This window comes from Acyrthosiphon pisum, chromosome X (genome assembly GCF_005508785.2).
Source record: "Acyrthosiphon pisum isolate AL4f chromosome X, pea_aphid_22Mar2018_4r6ur, whole genome shotgun sequence".
NCBI classification, from domain to species: Eukaryota; Metazoa; Arthropoda; class Insecta; order Hemiptera; family Aphididae; genus Acyrthosiphon; species Acyrthosiphon pisum.
Genome location: NC_042493.1, coordinates 67,394,293 through 67,407,723, shown reverse-complemented (window position 1 = coordinate 67,407,723; position 13,431 = coordinate 67,394,293).

Here is a 13,431-nt window from a genome sequence, read left to right as displayed (position 1 = left end):
ATAACAATGTTATTATATAAATATAATAAATAAATAAATATATATATATTATGACTATGTGTTTTTTTTATTACAATATTGAATACTATTTAAATGGTGGCGGACAAAACACTTTTCCAGGTTGTCGTACCTAATTGTTTGTCGTAGTCTGTGGCTGTATTCATCGTAAATATCTTCTATCTAAGAGTTCCAGTATCTATAGCTACTTACAAATTCCACAAATGAGTATTTGAATAAATCAATTGTCTACCTATAAAGCAAGTACACCATATAATATAATATACCCAGCTATTTTTAACATATAAAAAAATACCGAAGTAAGTACCTCCGAACGATGTAAATGGCTTGTATATAGACCAAGTTTCCCTACCTTCTCGTTATGGCGACGATTTTTTTTTTTTTTGGTAGGCGGCTTCCTACCAAAAAAAATAATAAAAATCAATTAGGTATGCCGTAATATTATAGTGATATTAATAATCATTTTCATCTAAGAATTTTCATCATTTAATTTTAATAATATAATGCAATATTGAATAATGAATACTATATTCTGTTAAACATATAGATTATATTTGAATTCAAATTATTTTATTATTTGTATTACCTTACGGCTGTGGTAAACCATCAAAACTATTTTGCAATCCAATATTGAGTAAATTACATTGAGAAAGATTGATATAGTTAGTGGCATAAATCATAAATGTAACCAAAGTGAAAATGTAATTTTGAAAAGTAAATAGTAATGTACGTAGTAAAAAGTTGCATTAATATTTTTAGAATTACAGCCAAATAACTAAAAGCATTATATTTTATTTAAATATTCAAATTTATCCATTAACTTAAAACTTACTCAATGCTCTTTACGTTTGGTCAAGTTTATCATATTTTTTATCCATATTTACTATTAATGGAAATTAATGTAGATAAGCAAAATCGTAGTTTGATTATGTAATCATTATTACTAAACGGTATGGTTTAAATAACATCCTTTAGCGTTCGGTACTAATATAATATATATTGTAAATAAAAGTCAGTATATATTGTGTAAGTGAATAATACGAGTGCCTTTAAGAATTTATACCTTGAACTTTTTTAAACGATATATTACAATATTTTTAATTAATCTTATACAATAAGCAACAGACATTATAATATGTAACTGTTACCGGAAGCAATAAATATTAATGATTAGGTAGTAACCAAAAATTATGAACGAGTAGCCTAGCGAAAAAAACACATTGATAATTATTACCGCTTCAGTATATTCATACAGATAGCTTAGGTACTATTAAATAATACTTTTGATTAAATAGTGTTTGATAATGCCTCATTATAATTTAATATATGGAAGTATTATTAAAGGTGGTAGGTAGGTACACTTATACATAGTAATTTCTAAGCTATAGTTTATAGTTTATTGTTTATAAATGCTTTATGATGTTAAGAACTGAAGTTCTATTTATTTCCATATTTATTTTTTAGCATGGATAAACCTGGGTGCTAACCTGTATAAAAACCAAAAGTTAATTTAGGCACCTACTGAATTTAGTTAAATTAATTATTTTTTTAAACATATATAAATAGTCAATAATGTATAATTTAATATGCATTCACCCATATCGAATTAAAAACAAATTAATTTTATCATATGATTGTGGCTAATGTCAACAAGCAGTAAATTTAAGAATTACATTATTTATTTATTATTACGTATCAACTATAATAATTATTATATACATAATATTATAAAGAAATAAAACTTAGTATTCGTTAAGTTATTAATATCAATACAAATCAATTCAGTTAAATTAATAAAAATGAAATTCAAAATATTTCATATAACTTAACTTTAAACTTTTAAATGATCCATCGTCCATGATTAGCATTGGAAAAAATAAAAATAAATTTTATTTTTTCAGATAAGATTTTAAACCTTGTTAAACATTATAACATTATAAATAGTTTTAAAGATTGTTCCAAAGATATTATTGCAAGTGGATACGATGTAGATACCTATTTACGGATCGTATAAACTATAAAATATTTATGAGACGAAAATGAATTCATTAACTCTGTGTAACAATTTTATTGACGGAATGTTTTCAAAATATCGAAAAAATGCAAAATAAAAGTTTAAAAATTTAATTCTTAGGTAAGTGTCTAATTCGAACTTTCAGTTGAGACAGTTTTATTATACAATACCTAAGTTAAAAACGTGCATTTTTATACATATTCACAGCCATAGACATTTGACACGATAAATTGTGTTTAAAAAAAACATTAGGTTAAACATAGGTATTATAATATTATTGAACGGTATTTAATTCAAAATCATAATAATATCATCATCATAATAATATAGTTTGTTGTCAACATATTATTTGAATTCAATAATTTGTATTGACATGATAATCAAAAGATTTAGTAATATTTAATAAATCAACTATCAAGTAATTAAGATGCCTATGCCGATTTCATTCAATACAACATTTTCCCCTAGGTCTTAAATGAGTGACTTTGCCATGTCACACCGCCTCCAATGTGTCACTGATCATCACATTCAATAATGATTCTGTGGGGAACAGATTAAACATTTTTACTATATACATGTCACACAAACTTGTAGCTTCGGGTTACAAATATTTTTACATTTGCAAAGTGTGTATGTAAAAACTCTGTTTTTTTGTATATCTATAATGCATATTTTGTTATTGTTTTAGAATTTAACTTATTATATACAATATATAGCAGTATATTACAATATATTTATATTACATATTATATAATTGTATATTTTGTGTATTCAAATTATTTCAACATCTTAGACCTAGTATGCTAATGATTCCTGAATAATACATAATCTGGAAAACTGTGATTAATTTAATGATTTCGTAATAACATTGTTGTTAAAAATGGTAATCTTTATACTTTATGCTAATTAATTTATTGATGGTATAAATATTCATTATGTTATTTTCAAGAAGAAATTTTGATAGGATTCATGTGAAACGATGAAAACCACAGCTGAAATAAAAATGATGCGTACCTACCAATCACCTTTCTGAAGAAATTTCATAGGTAATTCACACCTACCTATTAAGAAAAAAAACCTGAATAAAACTAAATGTTTATTTTTCATCAAACCAGTTTAATCATTATCATATACAACTACATTATAAAACACTTGGATAGAATCTTCCTGTACGATGGATTATTCAGCATGTTTTTTTTTACCTTATCCTATGTTTATAATACTATAATATTAGGTACAAAATTCACGGATTTGTATTCTTCTACATCGAATTGAAAACGTATGATAAACACGATGTTATACTCGTGGTAACATTTAGAATTGTTAGGTCATTAATTTGCTTCACAAAAAAATATAAAAAAAAATCTCTATATTACATAAGTAACATATAAATGTACAAATTAATTTAGCCAACCAACAATTAATTAGTATTTTCAAAAAACAATAGGTAGTTAATAGTAAAAGTTATTGACAGTAATTAGTTTGATACGAAGGAATCTTCTGAATTATAATTAATAATTATAAATATATTTTTTATAAATAAAATTACAAAGAAAATTTAAAAATATTACAATTTATAAATTAGAGCCAGGTTCGATTTAATGGAATATTTTATTATTTTCATATTTAGATGTAGGATAGGTACTCACTCAAATTTACATAAGTAGACAAACTGTAAAACTTTCTGATCAAATTCAAAACTAAATTATAGACTAAAAAAATAAATAAAATTATTAAATAACATATAGGAATTCAATATTTCAATCCAAAATAACTTGAATAAATAAATTGTTATAAAACTATAAATGTATTATAAACAAATTTGATTTCCCGATTATGTGAGTATAGGCAAAATATTCTCACAAGTTTCTGATTTTCTTCATAAATAATCATATTAAACTTTTTTGATGTTCTGTAAAAATATATTCGTAAGTCTTAACCTTTTGAGTTTTTAAATTTAATGCATGAAACTTCAATATATTAATTTTATTTCTGTAGGTAAACATTAACTACCAAAAACATCCATAGGTTTATTAAAATAATATTATCCTTTGGCAAATATCACAGAAATACGTCATGTATCATGGTTCAAAGGTTATTACAAAAACTCGTTATTATTAATGTAAGCTTTAAGGCACGGATTCAGAAAACTATAAAAAAAACTATATATATTACAGATAAGGAGAGGAGAGTAATATCATTGGATTATTTGTGTAAACTCAATGCTAGAACTATATAGTACCAACAACAATTTAATAAAAGTATTATGTTACTGTTAACGTTATTCAAATAGACCACGAATAATCAGAGTAAATAGTAAACGATCACAAATTCTGATTAAATAAAAGTATAAACTAATAAAAATATTAAATATTTTTAGGTATTGTGAGAATAAAAATTATATATTTCATAAATGTATGATATCGGTTGCTGTTGTTTCGTACTGAATATTTACTCACCCAGTACCTATACAAAAATCAAATATATATTTTTTTATATTAGTGATATATTAACAATAAATGTAAATAATGCAAATTAATGAACTTTTTAGATGTTCATCAAGTATCTATAATATTATTATTAAGCTTTATTTGTTACAATAATGAATATTTTTTTTCAAAATATTTTCTTCTTTTGATTTATTACATTTCAACAAATCCATTACAGTAACTTACTCAAAGGTGCATTAAAAATCTGCTATAAAGGAATAACTAAAAATGTTACATTTAATTTTTTTTTCTATTTATTATGATAATCTATTTGTTCTTAAAGTGGTTAAAAATAATGCAAATAACTAATCACATATTTTTAATAAACATTTGAATTTTGAAGTTTAATTTTTAACAAAATTAATTATACAATTTAATCATAAAGATTTTCCTCAAGCCGTTTTAATTATTTTCTTAAAATTCCATAAATATAAATCGTCGAGACTTGAACCTTCATCAACTTTCATTATAACGCATATTATTATTATCTATACAAAATTGAATTTTTATAATATTTATACTTTTAATTTTTGGGTGGCCATACGTCCTGATTTGACCGAAACTCTTTGCTTTTCAATATAGTGTTCCGTTGTCCTGTGTGTTCGGAACGGCCAATTGTCCCGTAATCAATCTTCAATAATTTATGTTATTATTTTGTCCTTAGCTACCTAAACATTTCTAATAGAAAAAAAAAAAATATTTTTTTGATAAATGATACTAATATAATCAAGTTAATTGTTTGTATACAGACAAAATCTCTTTTAAAATTATTTTCCTGACTATTAGGACGACAATCATTGAAACATATATTTATTGTTCTTCTGTTCTCCGTGATAACGTTTGTTATCACTTATAACTCATTGCTAATTTTTTCGGTTACTCATTTCGATTTGTAACGTTGAGTTAGTTTTACCTTAAAGATGTATGTCGTAGAATGCTTAGTTTTATCGTACTTACAAAAAAAATCGAGTGTTCAAATTAGTGGTTGGATGTGGACAAGTGGTACAAATTTTCCCATAAAAATTATACCTAAAATGTCTATACCGCTAAAAGTAAAATAAAATATGACAACCCTTTTAGTAATTACTAATATATATATTGGGTGAAAACAATAAAAAAAATATATATTGTCAAAAACTAGTTTTGCGTAGAAAGTCAAGTTTATCCCAAATGTTATTATTGTTTTTCCCAATTATTTACTTTTACAATTTTTACTCCGACTACCAGAATACCAACTATCGATTAAATTGGCTACAAGTCACTCCCCACGAAATAGAAGATCATTTTTCATTTTTTCAACTATATATAATGAAGTGTATAATAAAGAAAAAGAAAATGTTTTTTTCAATTATTAGACAAATTATAATTTAACATCGCCCAAAACCTAAAGAAAAAATTGTAAATATACTTGGACCCTCTAATTCAATATTTCAGTGATGTATTTTGTGGTAGCTAGTGGATACTTGGGGATGATTTTTATTCAGTTTTTATATTTTAAACCAAATACAGCTATCTATTATTATAATTGTAAGTTAGAGGGTCCTCATAACGGGTATTGAGAAATTGGGACACAATTAATCTTTTTTTCCAAAATAAGTAGGTACAAAAACGTGGCCACTAAAATTTTACATTTATAAAAAGTGCACCCTATTATTGGGCCACTACAAAACTTTTTTATGAACTTCGTTATACTTGTTAGAGAACATATAAGCGTATCATGAGGGACATTATCACTATACCGTACTATAATGATATGTTTAAAAATCTGTCTTATAGGCTTTATCAATGAGCGAATAATAAATTATCTGATATTAATCTTTTTTGTGCGTGAGTGGGCATTTCCCCTAAACTGATATTAACCTAAGTAACCTAAGGAGTAAAAACCCGGCTTGGTTTAATTCAATCTGTATTTCATTATTTTCAAAAATAGTTGTTTGGTATTATCATTAATATAATTGTTATAATTTATAGGTAATTGACAGTGTATGATTTTTTTATGTTTTTTTTTTTAAATTTTATAATTTCGTGACTTTGTTGTGTGTAAATATGTGACTTATATCAAATTTAATGTATTTAAATTGTATGTTATAATGTAATAAGTTATTTTAATTAAGTTATAAACAGAGCTTGAAACTGAAAAAAATTTCCAATTTCGATTTTGGTTTTTAACGGTTTTAACCAGTAGTCGCATATAATGTAGACGGTGTTACATCAATGAACAATTTAAAAGAGCCCCACAATTAAATATGACTCATATTTTTAAAATATATGGTTACTTGAATGAAAAATAATGATACCTCAAACAGTATTAGGTATTTCGTTGTAATTTTGAGATTATTAATCGTTGAGACACGAAACTTACCATATACACAATGCAATTTTCAAAATATTTATACTAATTTTAAATTTCGCAAATCACAAATTTGTCTACGTACAGTCAGAATTGACTTATAACTTATAAAAACAATAATATATGATATTATAGTTATTACGTAACATGTGATGTTTTTTTAAAAGAATTTATTATTTGACATACCGTATTACTGATAAAAAAATAAATTAGGTACCTACCAATATTAATATAAATAAATTATAAAATATCCTTAGAAATAGATTGATACAATGATACGTCATCTCTTGTGACTAAGAACCATGTGTCAAATTGGTACAATTCAAATTAATTTTAACACATCCAATACAGTGGCTAACTCAACAACCTACACTTAAACCTATTATTTGACAGAAGTTAGTTGTTTACAAAAATCAAAACCTAACTATATTAAACTGTGTATATTTCAATCAAAATATTAATTATCTGAAAACGTTGGCTTATAAATAAGTACCTACATACATATTATATTTTAGTACTATTCTTATAATTAGTTATTTACAAATGCATCATGATTAAACAGGATATATCCCATTTTAATTAGGTACTCTACATATTTAATATTAACTACTTAAGCCTAAGTAAGATTTGATTGGTAAAATACCTATTTGATATTTAGATTTTATGAACATTTTCAAAGCAATATTCTGGTCCTAGATACTATTCCTATAAACTACAAATGGTTTTTTTTTAAACTCAAATTGAGTGATAAATGATAATCTCAGTACAAGTAATTTCTTTTTTATGTTCGGTCGATGTAGTTTTAACAGAATTATACGTGTCTTAACAATTAAGATCAAATAATTGGATATTTTAAGTAAAAGGTTACTTAAATATGGTTTAGTTTATTTCACCTATCTCTGATATGGGTAATATACCAATAATATGGTATAAGAAGATAATTTTAAAATATAATACTATAGTATAGAAATTAAATAGCCAAATCAATTTTTTAATTCTTTGTATGAGGGAATAAGTAAAAATTTCATTGGGTCTGGTAAGAAATTCTTAGACTAACGTATTTGTATTCAAATTATATTTGAGAAAAGTACAAGTGGAATTCATAATTCAAGAGTTCTAAAATTAATAATCATTATTGAACATATTATAAAGTAATTTGAATTTATATCAAAACGTTTCCCAATAATTATTTCATAGAATACATTTGCATCATATTTGACTATAAAGATCAAAATAATCTGAGAGATTATGTTTCAAATAATGGTCGTTTCTACGTCAAGTTAGTAGTTGATGCCTGGAAGTAATAAAAACCATTATTATATTTTTCGTTGTACTGATCTAAGTTATGAAAGTTTCGCAGAACTCGCTAATATATTATATCGTAATAAATAATTCGCCGAGAAATATGGTCCTAGTTGAACGTTAAAGGTCGAACTACAACGGTTTTTTTTTTATCTGAATAAACAAGTAAACATCCAGCATAAAGGTTATCGTTAACATTGGAAGGACACGAATATTATACACGTACACTTGTGTATGTAAGTCATTTTGTATTAATCAAAGTGAAGGTGAAAGGTTTTATTTACAAAGTGGTTTATCTTTTGAAAAAAAACAAACAAAATTCGTTTGAACAGATTAATTAGACATACTGAACCGGAAATGGGAACAGATAAAAAAGTCAATGCCCGATCGCCCGATATGATTATAATACTATAATATGATTATTATAGTACTTAATCGAAAAACTTAACTCAAAGAAAACACATAATGTTTACATACGCATCACTATCGTACAGTAAAAGTTAGACCACAGGTTATATTATCACACTATTACTATAAACACCAATATAAATTATTTTAATTTAATTCTTATATTTTTTTAATTTAATTAATACCTAATCATACGTTCAACGTTCAAAATATTAAATTTATTTTATCAAATTAATTAGGTTTGTAAATATACGTTATAACAAAATACACGCCTTACTTGTGTATTAACTATAATTAATATTAATACCATATAAAATAATATATTTATATGCAAGTTTTTATTCAACTAAAAAAAAGATAATGATGTATCAATCAATAATGGAACATTTTCATTTTTTTGAAAGCATTATTAAACTTTCTTAAAAATTAAATATTAAATTAATTATATAATATATAGGTACCCAATCGACGGTATATATATGTATATTATATAAAATAAACAGGTCATGTATTTGAGGTATTTCTAAATTTTTAAGCATTTTTTTTTTATTGATTTCAAGACATAACAATTATTTAACACCCATAGGTCTATTACGTTCTTTATGGACCCAATTAGTGTAATACGTAAAATAATTTTGGACCCTCCCAGTCTAGTACCTGTGATTAACCCCTTGTACTTGGGACCTAACTCGGACGCGCCTATGTGAACTCTGCCCGCAATTACCTTTTTTGTTGTAATCTTAGACGGAAAATTTAAGGTAATAAAAAAAAGTCGATTGTAAACTTGTCCCAGGGGTGGCTCCAGTGACATAGTTAGGGGGGGAGGAACAAGTCATAAATTTCCGACAATTTCGATGATTTTTTTTTGTAATTTTGTATTTAACAGTATACTTTTATTTAGAAATATAGCTTGAGGGGGGCGCGTTCCCTAGGGCCCCACCAGGAGCCACCCCTGACTCGGCCGGATAGTTATAACCAATAAAATACAATAATCGCCACATAATATAATTTGAAAATAATAAATAACGTACTTATTACCTATATTGTATTGTAAACAATTATTCGTTGTTAATGAATGGTAAAAGACATGTTAATATTGAGACAAATAGTTTCAAACTATGAATTATAATATGAAATTAAGTTAAAACAAAATAATTTTTAGAGGATACTGAGAATGTGTGCCTCCTTTTGGTGTCCTCTAGGTAATGTGAAATGCTTCTTAACAATATTATAAGAAAATAATTATTGATTAGATATAAGAAGATCTGGGCATGATATTTTTATTCGGGCAGAGTTTACACATCAATAATTTGTATATGAAAAAAACAGACTACATTTACAATAGACTTTTTGATTTTTTTTGTTCCTCAAGCCAAGTTTAGAACAAATGCATTTGATATTACCTTCGGTAATAACTTAGCACGACTACAACTTACTCATTTACGGTCAAAAAGTTCCAGTGACCAGTTTATGTCAATATTAAAAAGGTGGGTAAGTGGATGTCGCTCTGCTGTACAGTAGGTTACAAGTGGGTAACTGTATAAAGGATGGTATTAAATTTTAATTTAATGATATACTATCATTGTATAAGAAAAACGATTCTGAGAGGAGATGGTATGTCAGTCTAGGTATAATAAGACACATTATTATATACTTATCTATGGTATTAAAAAAAAAAAAAAGACCTATAATAGGTACCTATAATAAATTCCAAATTAATCATATCACAATATCTATTAGGTACTTATAACCTGTTATACATCAACAACAAACCGTGATACTACCATAGATATATAATAGTATACTTTAGAAGTTTCAAGTATACCCAAGAATAATATTATACAATCACAACAAAATAACTAAAATAGTTAATCCAGGTTTTTTAATATGTAATTTCGTCCAAATTTGAACTTAAAATGACTATAAAAATAAACTGTGCTTATGTATTTCTTAGAATTTTTGGTAACAGAATTAAATATTTACGTGAAATCTTGTTTTAAATTCCTTAGATATAAAAGTTGAACATTTTATAAATTTTTAACTACAAAATAATTATTCAATTTTAAATTTGATAAATTTTGTCAACATTTTAACTTCAAATGCTTATAAAAAAAAATTGTGCCTATGTATTTTTAATATTTTTCAACAGATATTGTAACAATGTATCAAGGAGCTTTGTATTAACTTTTTTACACTCTTTGGCCCAATAGATAAAACTTTATTGATGTTCGTAGAAAAAAAAAATTAAAAAATTGAAATATGAAATTGTCCGTAAGTAGCTCAAAATAAGTCAAAATATTTGGAAAATTGTATGGTGTATAGAAAATGCAAACATAAACACTCAGTCAAAATTTTATGTACTTACGCTCATTTGTTTAAGAGTTGCACCAAAAACCAAAATCAATTTTCTCGAAAACAGATTTTGCATATAAATTCCCGTTTTTCCTTAATTTTTCTTTTGTTTTTCACGTCGCTTTTGAAAACTACTGGAAAATGTTTACTTTTGATCCCACAAATTACCAACTAGATTCACTTTCCTATCAGAAAAGATACTGTTGAAGAAAATCTAAGCACTTTTACTGTCCTAAAAGGTGATGACAGACACAAAAAAAATAAAAAAAAACACGCATAATTGTAAAATCAATACATTCATCGTTCCACTCAGAATCTAAAATAACACAATAATAATTGCTTTGTTCACTACTTACTCAGTTAATATGAAAGGCACATATATTACATTTTGTTCCTTTATACATAAATTTATATAAAACTGTCATTTACAGCACAAATTTTGATCATTGATAACATAATTATACATAATTGTACATAATTATATCACTAAACAAAACAAAAACGATGCATAGATTTGGTTGAGCGTCGTCTACAACAGTATATAGCTAGTGCAACTTACTACAAAAGTGCTTCTTACAGTAATTAAATTAGCCTTTTAACGGACGGTCGATGATAAATAATATGCATCTTTGGAAGCACCCTGGGTAACTCTCATTGAAATGGTACGCACTCAGGCTGCGTCAAACATAATAATAAGTCCTTTTTTCCTTGAGGCGAGGTCGGGCTGCCTCAAAACAACAGAACGCATTTGGGAAACTTCTAAGATTTTTATAATTGTTATCATTCAAACTTTTTCAGACATTCAATATGTATATTATTTTAAAATGTATATAACTATTTAATACTGTTGGCAACAATGTCTTAACATTTTTTTATTTTATCTATGAAGAAAAGAAAAAAACACGAGGGCTTAAAAATTGAATTTGAATTAATTTATTGCGCAGTAAATATGTTATTATTGAATGAATAAAATGAATAAAATAATTTATTTATATTAGATTATGTAGTATTTATAATAATTTTCTTTGTTGTCTGTTTTAAAATAAACACTGACAATTGAAAAACTTTGTAATGAATAAATATTTAAACTCATAGATTAAACAACTTGTATACATTCACATGCACTTAATTCGATACCCACCGACTTATCATCATGCTTGTTTGTTTAATGTTCAAGCATTTTCATACAAACTCAAACACATATGTGAACTATGTTTTCTGATAAAACATCTTAAGTATCAAGTATAAACCATAGAGAACAAACGTAAAACCGTTTATTATAGATGAAATCATTATAATTTGTATTGCTGATTTCACCACAATATTATTTCTACTTAATGATTTGTTGATGATCTTTAATGCAACAAGTTACTATATAATAAGAAAAAAAAAGTTTTGATTTTATGCATATTTGTTATAGAATCAATCAAAGATGGTTATTTTAAAATGCCAATTAACTGCTTACGAATATAATATAATATTTCTTCGTGGAATATCATAATAATGTAGCTTGGCTTATTGGTTCTGGGACAATACATTTGCGTCTCAAATTTTTAACGAGTTATATTGTAATAATTCTTCTTAGAGACACACAATATCATACCGCAAACAATTATTGAAGTTCGTTCGTAATTCATTAAAAAAGAGTTGGTTTAATCTCTACAGGATGTAAAAGCAATGTCGATAAAGGTTCAATCATTATAGGAATAAAAAATAATTAACATTAAATTATAATTGATAAGTTATTAGATTCTATAATACAATTAGAGTGTACCTAATGATTGATGAATATACTTTATGATAAACTTGTTAGTTAGATTTATAAAAACAAAATAAAAAATAATAATATGATAATATTCTGATACACGTGTAACGCCTATGAATATTTATTTATTTATTTTTTTTTTTTAATGAGAGGGCGTTGCACTATAATATTATTAGTTGTTTCTATCTGTAAGCACACGTGGCTCGTCCACTAAAATCAGGTTTTTGTGTTCCGATTGTTTCAGGTTATCACTTAATTTTTAGATACTTCATATAATATAAAATACAAACATAAACAAAATAATGTTATTTTATGAAACTGGCTAGTTTTAGGATTTTTTTAATCACTACGCGGTATGCGTATACCCCATTATAAAACAATACAATTGAAGATAATATTATCAAAAAAAAAAACGCACACGCCTTGTTAAGGCATTTCACTGTCTCCTAGAAAAATTAATCGACTCGTTAGTCAGCACTAAAATTAATACTAATGACAAGTGACAACACTGAATAGACAAATCTGACGGGGAAAATAAAAACAGCCAAAAATCGACGTTATAATCAAGAACGTGTCTTAAGGGGATTGGTGGCGGTGATTTCCTATCTTTGTCTAACACACGCGCAACATAAGAATTTAGACGTATTTTTTGTCCAACGTACCGATTGATATAGTGAAGCGATAAAAATTCTGAAAACAGATTCGAATTTTTCGTCAAGTCTACTTGAGATCG